Source organism: Pyrus communis, chromosome 13 (genome assembly GCF_963583255.1).
Source record: "Pyrus communis chromosome 13, drPyrComm1.1, whole genome shotgun sequence".
Lineage (NCBI taxonomy): Eukaryota > Viridiplantae > Streptophyta > Magnoliopsida > Rosales > Rosaceae > Pyrus > Pyrus communis.
Genome location: NC_084815.1, coordinates 8,619,463 through 8,635,010, shown reverse-complemented (window position 1 = coordinate 8,635,010; position 15,548 = coordinate 8,619,463). Strand labels below are relative to the sequence as shown.

Below are 15,548 nucleotides of genomic sequence, written 5' to 3'. Positions count from 1 at the left end.
GAAAGAGAATATAGGGTGCGGCAAAGGCAAAGGGAAAGAGGAAAGGTCTTAAATTAAAAAGGGAATGTGATTTGGTGCAGAAAATAGGAAAGGGGAGGTCTCCCTTGTGTAGCAAGGAAGGAGAATGGAAGGGGAAAGGGAAATGTGGTGCGGCAAGGCTAGAATGGTGCAAGGAACCTTTAGTTTGTGTCCTAGAATGCATAGGAGACCTTCAATGTTGCTGGAACTTAGGGACATTTAGGATTAGGAAAGGTCAAACCAAAATAGGAAACCTTGGCTTAACTTTCCTACTTCAAGTAAGAATCATCTTTTGAGTAGGAATCCTTCTTTGATTAGGACTCCGAACATCTTCAAGTCTTCAATTTCGTCCATTCCTTTTGCTCCAAGCATATGCTATCCATTCCAAGCCCAATTTTGCTCCAAAAGGCTCCAAAATGCACCTTATTGCTTCATAAGGCCTATGGACCTACAAACACACGAAAATAGCTTAAAATACTAAAATAACTAAGAACTAATTAAGTAAATGCAAGGAAACAAGCTAATTAAGTCGTATAAATATGTTCCTATCACCTGCATATGAACTTGAAGAATTGAAGAAGAAATGAAAGTTTCCAAAAATAGTAGTAGCCGTTGTGGTTGAATGTGTAACAGCTAGTTTAGTTTCTACTAGCAGGACTGCCCGCTCTTTGCTGCGGGTTTTCAAATCATGAATAATATTCATAGAAAATTTAACTGAAAATGCTACAGCGATATAATCGCATTCTTAAATGTAACAATTTAAAGAACGCATGTTTTACATGAGTAACGCTCACAAAACCACACATTTACACAATTATCTCCAAATGAAAGAAAAAGCAAGAGATATGTGAATTGATCCATAAAATACGTAGTTTAATTTACATCGCTACTCATTAAGTCGACATCAAATAGAAGCTTCACATCACAATAATTAACCACAATCCTCTGTTTTTGTAAGTGCAAAATGAAAAACGGAATCAAATATTAAACCCAATATCTTCATAGTACAATGTTCAACCCAAAATCTTCACATTAGCTCAAGAACTATATTGTTTCCAGAGCTTTCCAATTTCCCAGCACGGAACGACAAACATAAAAGCATTAAAATAGCTCTAAATAAAAACAACAGGATGAACTACAAAACGATAGAGGAAAGATTAAGAGCTTACCCTCACAAAATCAAAGCTCACCAAAATGCTTACCCTAACCAGAGAATCGTAGAGAATAAATCTGCATCAACATGTAAATCATAGAAAAAAAAATTAAAATTTATAAATACCATCATTTCACTACTAATTTGAATAAATCCAGAAACAATACATTGGAATAATCTTTTAGGTCTTCCAATATTAATAGGTTAGAAATTCAGAAGATAAAACACCACAATTCATTAAATTCAAAGTTGAACAATTCATTAAATTCAGAGCTTACCCACTGCAACATCAAATGATAGAAGCAAGACTTGTGTTAAAAGTCATGTGATGTGTTCATTTACAGACACCAAGATTTTACATGCCCAAGAAAGGGAATCACTCCATTAAAAAGAGAGGAACTACTGATACTGCAGGTACATTAACCAGACCACTAATTTTAATGACAGCATATGCTCGAGTAAGCGGAAGACTAAAAGACAAAAAGAATAGGGTTATATACCCGTTTCAATGTCATTGTCAGGGGCCTCTTAAACCTGGTTCCAGAATGAGGATAGTCCAACACTCTCGTAGTGACTAATACTTATTGTGACCTTCACTCAGTTTGTGAATTAGAAGCTTGAAATACACCAAAAATTATATTAATAGCCATTCCCCTAATTTTAACTACTAACAGCGTAAAGAATTGGAAATTACAATTAAGACCAATGTTTTCCCCCTTTTTTTTCATTGCCATAAAAGGTAGAAAAACAAAGGCTTCTAAAACTCAAACCAACCATCTCATTTCTTCCCAAAAATAAACACATTTTAATCCAACATTCATAAATGCGTGGTCAAATAGGGGAGAAAATTATGTTAATTTGGGCTTCAAATTTACAAACATAACTGTTTACAATAAGCATATATAACATGATTTGGTCTGCAGTGCTTTCACCAATAGTTATAAAAAAACTAAGATTCTAAAGATATGCATGCAATAGAATGACTATTACCTCCAAGTAAGCAATTGCATGGTTGCAATCTAAGTTGCACACATCATGTTCAATCTGATAGCTTTAGTATAGCACTTGACAACATTATTTCAGGCTTTTCCTTAAATGAAGTATTTCCCTGAGAAAAGATTAGCAAACATAGAAATTGAAACAATACACATAAGTACATTGGTATCCCAGTTCTTTGCTAATAGAAAATGAAATTAAGGGGATGGAGAGACCTAATTTCAACTTTTTGAAGGAGAACACCACACTTCATTCATATCAAAGAACAGCATGATTCCAATTTCAATTTTGAACATAATAAATCACATAGCATTCATATATTACTTCAACTTCTTTCAAATTTACTTTTGTATTTAAAGATTGTATATTTTAATGAGTTTAAATTGACTATATATAAATTATACTTTTTTATATTTAAATAATAATGTACATTGTATAATTACAGTTATAGTCCATGAATACAATTAGCGGCCTTTGAATTTCTTTGCAAGAGAAGATTTACACAGAAAAGCAACTGCAAATATACAGAAGGAGGGAATTTGAGTTTTGTAGTCCCATCTACTCAGCAATTTCTTAATATAGATACAACTAAGCAGTGGGAGAGCTTTAGCTAATACTATTCAATTCCATAGGTAATTATAAAAAAATAATCACATAATTTCTCACAATAAAAATCAATGTGACTAAAAACAAATTATATGTATCAACTTTGATGATTTCCCTTATTTTCCCTCTCCTTCCCAGCAACCAAACAGGGGCAAAAATTACCAAAAACTGAAAAGATTGAAGTACCTGAGTAAGTTGGAATGCCTGGGTTGCCATAAACACTTGGTGTAAAAAAAATAAGGGTGGGCATTTTCAGAGCACCTAAACCCTTCATCCACAAACGTATGTAAAAAATCATACAAAATAATATTTTGAATGCATTAATCCGTAGAAACAAATAAGCTAAAATCAAACTTCTCTATCAGAAAGTAAAGACACGATCCAAAAATCCATTAACATAAAAAACATGTCAATGTCCATTAGCAGCAAGTTTCTCACCTGGAAGACAAATCTCTTTTTCATTCCTTGAACTGATAGAAGACCTTTCATACGATATATGTCCTCACTTCGTTTCAACAACAGTGTACCAAGCCATATGTTAGCCTGAAAAAATAAAAACGAAATCAGTAGTCTTTGTCAGGTTTTCTTTCATACATGCCTGGACAAAGACTCTGGATGCAACTGGCCCTCAAATGTGTACTTGTCTCATTCAAAGGCAACAGGTCCACATGGAAGACACTGAAGAAATTATCAAATATATTGCAAAATACGACAAAGCAGAGATCCTACCTTTTCAAGTTCTAAGTTCCCTTCACAAACTATGCTGACAGAAGAAACACCAGGATCATGAACATGATCATGGGTGTGGTGATCCTCATGATGGTCTGCACATCAGTTTCAAATGTGTGAATATCAGTTCATAAATCAAATCACAATTATAGTGGAAGATCAGAACTCTTAAAGCAAATCAAAATATTATCCAATCAAAAACCAAACTAAAGCAAAATTATGAGTAACCATGACAAAAAGCAAATAAATAAAAACCTAATTATCCCCAACTTCGAATATGTAGTTATCTATTATCCATATCCTTATATATGCAGTTTATATAATGAGACAATTATCTTCCAAAACCATTTTACAACCAATATAACTTTAGTCCTAAAAAAAAATTCTTGTATTTCCAAAAACATCCGCAAGTCCACCAATGTGTTATTTAGTTCTTCCCCTAGAACTAAAGAGGTGTTTTGTAGAGACCTAAAATACATGGAATCTCTACCCAGTAATAAAAACAGAGAACATCACATACGCAACAGAAGCCGAACACAAATCCCACATTTCACAACCAAATCATCATATTAGTTCGAAACATTAAATTCTAAGAACTAAAAATAATAATAACAGTACCTTAAACTGAATCTTGAGGTGAGAACCTCCTGCTTTGCAACCTGCAACAAACCATAGAAATTAAAACCCACGAATCCACAATCAAATAAAAAAAAAATTTCCAAGAAAAACAAAACCAAGATTGGTATACAAAAGAGCATTAGATCTATAACCTGGAAAACAAAAAGAAAAAAAAAAAGCCATACAAAAAAACCCAAAAAAAAAAAAAAAGAACGGACCTTAAGACAGAGAACAAACAGGCAGATAGAGAGATGAATGTGCAAAATGAGAGAAAAGAAAACTAATAAGGGAAATTAATATCTCTGACGATTCCCCCAAAATCTGACCTAACACACTAAAAAATTCGAAAATAATCCACTTATCTTTCGAAATCACTTATCTTTCTAAGCTGATAGAAAAAAAAAATTTTAAAAAGCACTTATCTTTCGAAATCCAGGCATGCAGCGGAAGATCTGAATAACCCGTATGGTTTTCTCTGACCATCCCCACTCTCCTACTTCTGAAATCCACGACTCATACCTCTCCCCTTTGCTCTCTTTCCATCGTCATCTCTCTCTCTATCTCTCTCTTTCTTCCGCTCTCTGTCAAAGTCTCTATCCCCCCAAAACCCTCATTCAAGGACAGCAAATGAAACTGTACACAACAACCCTCGAATTCAGTCAAAACCGAGAAGACAAAACCCACTTTCCCACTTTTGAAATCTATCACCCATACCTCTCCCCTGCGCTGTCTTCCCATCGGCATGTCTCTCTCTCTCTGTCTCTGTCTCTCTCTCTCTTGCTCTCTCTCTCTCTCTCTCTCTCTGTTTCTTCCGCTCTCTGTCAGAGGCTCAATTCCCCGAAACCATGAGTGAAGGGCAGCAAATGCAACCCTACACGGCAACCCCTAAATTTAGCCAAAACCGACAGGACATCTCTCTCTCTCTGTCTCTCTCTCTCTCTCTTTCTCTCTCTCTCTCTCTCTCTCTCTCTCTGTGTGTTTCTTTCGCTCTCTGTCAGAGCCTCAATTCCCCTAAACCATGAGTGAAGGGCAGCAAATGCAACCCTACACGGCAACCCCTAAATTTAGCCAAAACCGACAGGACAAAATTGCCCTTCCAACCTAGTCCACGTATAATGGGTTTCTTGCAAATAAGGTGAAATAAAGGGGTAATTCGTCCTAAACCCTCCGGACAAAATTACCCTTCTCAGTTCAAATAAATACCCTTCAAACCCAGCCCAAATCTCATGGTTTTATTGTAAATAAGATGAAATCAAAAGGCAAACAATTGACTGTAGCCGAATGAACAGTCAATTGCTCCTCAATTTTAGAATAGATAATTTCAGACAATTTAACACATATATCTTATGCCCTTTAATGGAGTTGTACTGTGTTGTTGGATCCTTCCCAAGTGGAAAGACCACACAGCCTTCGTTGACCTGAATAGTGATGGATGGGTGTGTGAAAAATAAGACTTCGTCTATGGACCAAAATTGCTAGGATTTTCTATATGCTCTATAACTTTTCAAGCTTAAGGCTTCAAACTTTTTTGTAAAAGCAACCTTTAAAACCATATGCCCGTTACAATTTCAACGGCAACAGCATCTTTGACCCATTCTTCCTCAATCTGTGGGACCCTTTCAAGGATTTCTCGTTCCCTTCCACCTTGTCACTCTCCCAGAATTTTCTAGGGAAAATTATGCTTTGTGAAAATCGAGTTTCGACTGAAAGGAGACCACAAAACCCACGTATTCAAGGCAGACATCCCTGGGCTGAAGAATGAGGAGGTAAAGGTGGAGGTGGAAGACGACAGGGTGCTTCAGATCAGCGGAGAGAGGAACGTAGAGAAGGAGGACAAAAACGACAAGTGGCACAGAGTGGAGAGGAGCAGCGGCAAGTTCTTGAGGAGGTTTTATGGAGAATGCAAAGGTGTTAGCACCAAGCCCTAGCAAGGCTCAAACCTAAACCTGCTTGCAAGATCAGAAAGGGCGGGAGAAGTCGAAGAGAATTCTGAACAGAATTGGTTTTGTAAATTGTATATATGCCTTACTCAAAGAAACACAAATGGTTATATAGTAACCCAGTACAACAGAAAACCTGTAAACAAACTCCCTTACAACTACAAATAGGAAAATGACCCCCAAATCTATCTCACTTATTACATTTTGGTCCCTTCTTAGTAATTGTGATCGAAGACATTCCAGATCATAACAATGCCTTCCCCTTCAGAACAACCTTGTCCTCAAGGTTAAACTACAAAATCTGGAAATCGTTTCTGAAACTCATCAAAGTCTTCCCATGTGGCATCTGCAGCGTCCTTACCCTTCCAATGCACTAGGAGTTGAACTCCAGCCACACTTCCCTTTTTATACATCCTTCTCGACAGAATTGTTGCAAGTATGTCCTGAACCAAGCCATCCTCAGACACCAAAGGCAGTTCAATCTGGGGAATAGCATTGTCTCCAACCTGTTTTTTGAGACAGCTCACATGAAACACAGGATGGATTTTGGACCCCTCAGGAAGTTTCAACTTGTATGCCACAACACCAACCTTCTCAATAACTGCATAAGGACCATAGAACCGTGGTTGTAATTTATGATAACTATGATTCACCAATGAGTGCAGTTGATAGGGCACCAACTTCAAATACACCATATCTCCAACATTAAAGTGTCTCTCAGTCCTTTTCTTATCTGCCTGCACTTTCATGCGATTTTGAGTTAGCTGCAAATTAGTCTTTAACACTGCCAGCAACCCATCTCTTTCGATCATGCATTGTTCCACAGAAGCGACTTTGGTAGAACCAACCTCATGTGGGGCAATGTAAGGTGGGGGAAAACCATACACCACTTCAAATGGAGTATACCTGGAAGAAGTATGGTATGCAGTATTAAAACACCACTCTGCCCACGGCAACCATTGAACCCATTTCCTCGGCTGACCTCCCACAAAGCACCTTAAGTAGGTCTCCAAACATCGATTCATTACCTCTGTCTGCCCATCAGTTTGCGGATGATATCCAAAACTCATGCAAAGTTTGGAACCTTGGAGTCTAAAGAGTTCCTTCCAAAAAGCACTTACAAACACTGGATCTCTATCACTCACAATGGAGTTAGGCATACCATGCAATCGGAAAACATGTTCTATGAATAGTTGAGCAACTATAGAAGCATTGTAAGGATGAGCAAGTGCAATAAAGTGGCTGTACTTTGAAAGCATGTCCACAATCACCATGATAACTGATTTTCCCTTGCAGTTAGGCAATCCAACTATAAAATCCATGCTAATATCATACCACACCCTTTGTGGCAGAGGTAAGGGTTGAAGCAATCTAGGGGGTGCAATGGTTTCAAACTTGTTTTGTTGACATATGGCACATTCAGCAATGAACTTCCTTATATCCCCTTTCATTCCCTGCCAATAAAACCCCTTCTTAATTCGTTGATAAGTTTTAGCTACCCCTTGATGACCTGCTGCTGGTGTACAATGATGCTCATCCACGAGTTTGATTCTCCACTGAGACGTTGGACTAATTACTACCCTCTTCTTGTAGCATAAAAATCCATTATCAATAGAATATTTAGCTAAAGCAGGATTGGTGGTGCCTTTAAGTTTGTACTCAGTCACCTCCTTAATTTTGTCCATAATCCAAGTATCACTCTCATTATACCTTCTCAAGTTATCCATCCATCCAAAATACGGACAAGATATGGCAATTAATTCCATACTGTCCCCTTCAACAATGTCCTGATGGTCTGGAATTCGGGATAAAGAATCTGCCACAGTATTTTCCTTCCCACTTCGATACTGAATTTCATAATCAAACCCGAGAAGCTTAGCCACCCATTTTTGTTGGAACTGAGTGTTAGTTCGCTGCCCCAAGAAATACTTCAAACTGCTATGGTCAGTTTTGATAACAAAGTGTCTCCCCTGCAAATAATTCTGCCATTTGCGTATGGCATGAACTATGGCAATAAGCTCCCTCTCATAAGTCGATAACGCCTGGTTTCTAGGCCCCAGTGCTTGACTGAAAAATGCAATAGGCCTGTGATTTTGTTGCAAGACAGCCCCTATACCATTTCCCAAAGCATCACACTCAACTACAAATGTTTGAGAAAAATCAGGAAGTGCTAAGACCTGTGGTGAAGACATAATGTTCTTGAGCTGTCTAAAAGCTTCACTAGCTGACTCATTCCAAGCAAATCCTTCTTTTTTGGTCAAATTGTACAAAGGTTGACATACCTTCCCATAACCGGGGATAAATTTGCAATAATAGCCAGTAAGCCCCAAAAATCCCCTTAACTCCTTGACATTTCTGGGTTGAGGCCACTGCTGAATGGCTTTGAGCTTTGAGGGATCTGCAGCCACCCCATCCTGAGACACTATATGGCCCAGATACTTAACACTGCTTTGACCAAAAGAGCACTTAGATTTTTTGAGGTAGAGCTGATTTTTGTGAAGCACAGTTAGTACTTCCTTCAAATGAACCAAGTGGTGCTGCCAAGAGGTGCTATAGATGAGTATATCATCAAAGAAGACAAGCACAAACTTCCTGAGGAATGGTTTAAACAGATCATTCATCACATTTTGAAATGTGGCAGGGGCATTAGTGAGCCCAAAAGGCATCACCAAGAACTCATAGTGACCTTCGTGGGTTCTAAATGCTGTCTTGCCCACATCCTCAGGTTTCATCAGAATTTGATGATATCCAGATCGCAAGTCCAGCTTAGAAAAATACTTGGAACCATGTAATTCATCCAACAAGTCATCAATAAGGGGAATTGGATACTTATCTTTAATTGTAAGTGCATTCAATTCCCTATAGTCAATGCACATTCGCCATGTGCCCTCCTTCTTCTTAACTAAAAGTACAGGGAAAGAAAAGGGGCTATGGCTAGCCCTGATAAATCCTGCATCCAAAAGCTCCTGCACAGCCTTCTCAATTTCTGTTTTTTGAAGAGGTCCATAGTGATAAGGTCGCAAGTTGGGTGGTTTAGCACCCAGAGTTAAAGGAATAGAGTGATCCAGTGACCTGGATGGTGGCAGTTTAGTAGGTAGCTCAAAAATATCCTCAAATTCATCCAACAATGCTTGTAATTCCTGCAACTGTGAAGGGTTGAAAGTACTAGTCCCCAACTGAGTAGTGTCCAGAGAATAAAGACATAAACCCAGATTAGAACTGTTAAGTTCCTTATCAACGTTATGCAATGGAAGTTCCTGGATGAATGGAACTGTTGGACGACTATGAAACAACTTAAACTTCTGAGCCCCCTTCGAAAATTCCATGGTTAAAAGTTGGAAATCCCACAGAACTGGACTCACAGAAGACAGCCATTGTACACCGAGCACTGCATCACATCCTCCCAATGGCAAAGCATAAAGGTCCACTGCACACTGGTAACCCCCCAACGACAGAGGCATATCCCTACAACACCCTGACCCTTGTACCTTGCCCCCATCTGCAATCATAACTTCGAAGGGCCTTGTAGATTGAACTGGAAATCCCCATTGTTTCAAAAGCTTGGAATCCACAAAATTGTGAGTACTCCCAGAATCCAAAAGAATCTTGACAGAATGGCCTTGCAACAGACCCTCAACCTTCATTGTTTGCAGTGTTTGGCTCGCAGTGGTACCATAAAAAGCGCATTCACTAAGTGCCATGTGATACAACTCCGAATTTTCTGGCATCTCCTCAGTAAGACACTCATCAACACCATCCAATAAATCTAACATAAGAAGTTGCTTTAATCCACATTTATGCCCCCGTGTTCACTTATCGGAACAAAACCAACACTCTCCTCGCTCTCTCTTCCTTTGAACTTCCTCAAGGGATAATCGCTTAACTGGCAGATTACTAGGGCGTAAGGGCACTGGAGGAGGAGTAGGGGCAGAGACCAACTGATGTTTCAACACAGGAGAAGGTTTAACCTGACTACTCTTAAACTCAGTAAATTTTGCATCTAGTTGGACTGCGATGGCAATTGCATCATGAACAGTAGCAGGTTTAAGCAATTTAACATCGAACCTCAGCTCTTTTTTTAAACCACCCAGGAAACAGCTCTTAAGCAACACAGGACTAATATCAGAAGTACGAGTAGCCAAACGCCTAAATTCAGAGATGTAATCCTTCAAAGTACCTGTATGGCGCAGCTTAAAAAGTGTCTCCGTTGTGTCCTCAAATTCGAGTGGTCCAAATTCCAAGCACAAAGCATGAGTGAACTCCTCCCAGGTTGGTGTAGTACGCAAACAATCGCGCCACTTAAACCACTGCAACACTTCACCATCGAAATGGAAGGAAGCAGTAAGCACGCGAGAATCAGATGGAGTGTTGTAGTAAGAAAAGACTTGCTCAGCTTTGTAGATCCAAGCAATCGGATCATCTCCATCGACAAAGCGAGGAAACTCGATGCGCTGGGTCCAGGGAGGCCGCGGCGGATGATCACCTCCAAAACGATTCGGACTCGGAGGTCGTAGATCAAATGCAGAGGCACGAGGATCAGAACAATCAGGAGCCATAGGCACAGGAGGACCACTACTGCCCGGACGAAAGTGCAGCTCACGACGGAATTGCTCGAAATAGATCTGCAATTTAGTGTCGAGAGTAGCAGCGACCGCATTGTCAATTAAGGAAGGAAGAGAAACCATGGAAGCATCGACAGAAGCTTTGAGCGACGCCATGGAAGTCTCGAGCTCAGCAACTCGGCCGTCCATCACAGAGATACGATTGGTGGTAGTAGCACGGGGCATGCGCGGAAGAGAACCAGGATCAAAGGCTGATACCAATGTTAGCACCAAGCCCTTGCAAGGCTCAAACCTAAACCTGCTTGCAAGATCAGAAAGGGCGGGAGAAGTCAAAGAGAACTCTGAACAGAATTGGTTTTGTAAATTGTATATATGCCTTACTCAAAGAAACACAAATGGTTATATAGTAACCCAGTACAACAGAAAACCTGTAAACAAACTCCCTTACAACTACAAATAGGAAAATGACCCCCAAATCTATCTCACTTATTACATTTTGGTCCCTTCTTAGTAATTGTGATCGAAGACATTCCAGATCATAACAAAAGGTCGATCAGATTAAGGCTGCCATTGAAATCTCTGGTTGAATTTCTGAATTATTTTAAAGGTTTTATCTATTATGCTATCTGCTCAGTCACGAATATGTATTAGAAATAAAAGAGTGCCAAAGTAAAATTACAAATATGTATTAGAAATAAGTAATTTGACTTTTGAGGATCGGTGACTCAGTGAGAGTAAATTGTCATCAAGGTTGATAGTAATATATCTAGAGACTTGTCCATTTTTAATGGGTTGTTTTATTAACACCCCATATGACAGCAAGGGCCGCTATAGTGATTACCAAAAAGTTTGTTTTTGAAAAATGCCGCTCTTGACATTCTTCCTTGCTCCATTTTGTGCCTAACTATGAGTTTGATTTTCTAGTAAGGGGATGAATTTTGCAGCCGAAGCTATTTTATTTGTGGTAGGCAAGGACAAAATTTCTTATGATTGGCGAATTGTGAGCGAATAAGGTAGTTTTACTTGCTCGCTTGTTAGTAGCCACTGTCATTTTGGGTTGGAACCACCATCTTTCTGAGGCGGCGTGCCTTTCTTGTGTAACAACCCTACAAACCATCATGCCGTGCGCTACGCCTATATTTCCAAATGCCGCACTATCCGCTCTAAAACAAAGGCAGGTTGCCTAGCAAGACTGATGCTCTACCTCGGACTTTCGTTCTTGGTCGAAATCTTATTTTCTGGAGCGCTGAAAGCCAGTCCCTCATTTTAACAAATAAGTAAACTACCTTCACACGGGTAAGTGTCACGTTACATCAAAAGCCCATCTCATGCTAAGGGCAAGACAACAGAATACAAACCCAAATAAAAACGTAAAATAAAGCCCAATAAAAACACAAGGGGAAATGACTTACCTCCAGCTTCTGAATACTTTTCCATTTTGTGCAACAAAATTGTATTATTACGCCACCTTTGTGAGAAACTCGTTACGTATTTGTAATCGTACTTTATTCGAACTTAATATTTGTGAGATATTAGAGTAGATAATATTGTTTATTTAAAAATAAAAATATTCACGAGATATTAGAGGAAATTAAAATGGAGATGTCTCTTAAGCAAGTATCCTAGTTAGTTCCCAAATTACTACCTTTTTAGCTCCCATCATGCCCAAAGTTATTGTTCATCAAACATAAACTGCCGCTTTGTCTTGGCAGTTATGCAGGGTTATTAAACGTAGAGGGATTTATTACACATCAAACTCATGTAATTGAAGCAAGTGTGTTTGTGTTTGGATTAAAAAAGACTACATTATTGGAACGTTGGAGATGTCAAATTTCGAACATAAAATTTAAATTTGAAAGCTTTTGTGGCATTTTGATTTTATTTTTACAAATTTTGTTATCTATCCGATATGTCAATTTTATTTTTTCAAATTTTGTTATCTATCCAATATGTCAAAATTAAACTATTTATTTATTACATTATTTACCTTTTTTAATTATAATAAGTATTTTTAAACCCAAAAATAATAATAAGAATTATAAAGAGCATTTATTGATCACTAAAAATAGATTTGAAGTTGCTATCAAATTTGGCAGCAACCACCTCTATCAATCCACATCATGCCTCATTGGAATTGCATTTTTAGATGGAAAACACTAACGCTGTCTTTTATGACTGTTCTGGTGATGTGAATTTTTTACTCCTCCCTTGGAGATACTCTTTGTCACATCCCAGCCCGGGGCGGATCACTTCCCTGGCCCGCTCTACCACCGTAGCACGATATTGTCCGCTTTGGGCTTACCATTCCCTCACGGTTTTGTTTTTGGGAACTCACGAGCAACTTCCTAGTGGGTCACCCATCATGGGATTGCTCTAACCCCCTTCTCGCTTAACTTTGGAGTTCCTACGGAACCCGAAGCTAGTGAGCTCCCAAAAGGCCTCGTGCTAGGTATGGATGAGAATATACATTTAAGGATCACTCCCCTAGGCGATGTGGGATGTCACAATCCACCCCCCTTGGGGGTCCGACGTCCTCGTCGGCACACCACAACCAGGGTTAGGCTCTAATACCAATTGTCACATCGCGGCCCGGGGCGGATCACTTCCTGAGCCTGTTCCACCACCGTAGCACGATATTGTCCGCTTTGGGCTTACCATTCCTTCACGGTTTTGTTTTTGGGAACTCACGAGCAACTTCCTAGTGGGTCGCCCATCATGGGATTGCCCTAGCCCCCTTCTTGCTTAACTTCAGAGTTCTTATGGAACCCGAAGCCAATGAGCTCCCAAAAGGCCTCGTGCTAGGAAGGGATGGGAATATACATTTAAGGATCACTCCTCTGGGCGATGTGGGATATCACACTCTTAGTTATTTATGTATATGATTTCTGGTTATATGGAGTGGGACTGAGTAATTATACACACATATGTAAAATGATGATCGTAATATTTCTGCTCACCAGACCATTTATTAATATTGAATGAGTTTGTTTGGTCTATCTGATATACAAATTTCAAAATTTAAACTCATTCAACAACAATAAATAAGAATGATGAACAAAAATGCAATCTGGAAATATTTGCTATGTATAGTAAACACATCATGAATGATAACTGAAAAAGACATTTTGTACATATGTTGAATGCTAGAAGATAACTTACAATGTTTTAAATAAATAAATAAACTTATAGTGCTTGGGATATTTGCCTACATGTGGCTCCTAATTGTTGACCCATATGAAACCGGATGTCTTTATCTTACCATTCTATTTATTATTTTCGAATGAGTTTAAATTTTAAAATTTGTATCTATCAACTACACAAATTTTAAAATTTAAACTCATTTCACGTTGATAAGTATAAGAAATCCACATACTATGAATGGAAAATCATTAGGAAGAGTATCTCTAAGATAGAAATATAACATCCACGCTCGTGTGAATTACGGATTGGTGCCTTCTTGCTTACTTCTGACTTCTCATAAATGAATAAAAAACTCAATAATCTTTTTAAACCAAATAAAATAAATAAATAATGAAAGGATAGAGGAAGGACCTAGACCTAGCATTCGTGTCGTACTTTCTGTATTCGTGTCGTTTTCGTGTCATGCCTGATATCTTAACGAGTCGTATCGTGTAACATCCGTTAAAATAAATGGGTAAAATAATCTGATCCAAAATCGACCCGATAAAATTAACAGGTAATATGACCCGACCCGTTACCCGTTAAGAAAAATATATTTTAAACCAATAAATAATTAAATGAAAAACATAATACTAAATAAAACGTATTTTTCTTTTAAGTATATTTTCGCTTACCTAAAGTCTTTAATAGTTTTTTAATTAATGTATAATTGTAAAAAATATAGAAAAAATATATATGTAACATCCCACATTGCCCAAGGGAGAGATCCTTAAATGTATATTCTCATCCCTACCTAGCACGAGGCATTTTGGGAGCTCACTGGCTTCGGGTTCCATAGGAACTCCGAAGTTAAGCGAGAAGGGGGCTAGAGCAATCCCATGATGGGTGACCCACTGGGAAGTTGCTCATGAGTTCCCAAAAACAAAACCGTGAGGGAATGGTAAGCCCAAAGCGGACAATATTGTGCTACGGTGGTGGAGTGGACCCGGGAAGTGGTTCCGCTCCGGGCCGGGATGTGACAATTTGGTATCAGAGCCTAACCCTGGTCACGTATGTGCCGACAAGGACGTCGGGCCTCTAAGGGGGGTGGATTGTGACATCCCACATCGCCCAGGGGAGTGATCCTTAAATGTATATTCTCATCCCTACCTAGCACGAGGCCTTTTGGGAGCTCACTGGCTTCGGGTTCCATGGGAACTTCGAAGTTAAGCGATTGTAACATCCCACATTGCCCAGGGGAGTGATCTTTAAATGTATATTCCCATCTCTACCTAGCACGAAACCTTTTGGGAACTCACTGGCTTCGGGTTCCGTAGGAACTCCGAAGTTAAGCGAGAAGGGGGCTAGAGCAATCCCATGATGGGTGACCCACTGGGAAGTTACTCGTGAGTTCCCAAAAACAAAACCGTGAGGGAATGGTAAGCTCAAAGCGAACAATATTGTGCTACGGTGGTGGAGCGGGCCCTGGAAAGTGATCCGTCCTGGGTCGGGATGTGACAATATAACTCGTAATGACAAGCTTTACAACTTTTATGAAGAGCTTAACTTCGAAATTTGCCACTATAATCATATAAATCATAGATCAAAATTTAACCGATGATTGTTGTTTTCATTTATGCTTCATTATTCTCAACAAATTTTGTTTTTTTAGATTTTCTTTTTTGAAAACATGATCTATTAGAGGATACAGGAAGATGAATGGTTTGGATCATTGATATTATATTCAGAGTTTTACAGTTAGTGAAAATATTGTTTGATGTTTATAAAGTTTCTACAAACTATATG

The 15,548-nt window shown here is 38.8% G+C and overlaps 1 long non-coding RNA gene across 3 annotated transcripts; it reads right to left on the bottom strand.

The window, feature by feature from the left end:
• Positions 1-843: 843 nt before the first annotated feature.
• Positions 844-4,792, bottom strand: LOC137713745 (uncharacterized). Of its 3 annotated transcripts, XR_011065331.1 has the most exons (7): positions 4,121-4,792; positions 3,503-3,597; positions 3,212-3,316; positions 2,162-2,279; positions 1,672-1,787; positions 1,188-1,248; positions 844-1,079 (listed from the first exon to the last, which is right to left on the bottom strand). It is a non-coding gene; the product is annotated as an uncharacterized lncRNA (long non-coding RNA). The 3 variants fall into 3 exon arrangements; XR_011065330.1 differs by lacking the exon at positions 1,672-1,787 and having other exon boundaries at positions 4,121-4,621; XR_011065329.1 differs by lacking the exons at positions 844-1,079; positions 1,188-1,248; positions 1,672-1,787; positions 2,162-2,279 and adding an exon at positions 2,908-3,041 and having other exon boundaries at positions 4,121-4,586.
• Positions 4,793-15,548: the final 10,756 nt, after the last annotated feature.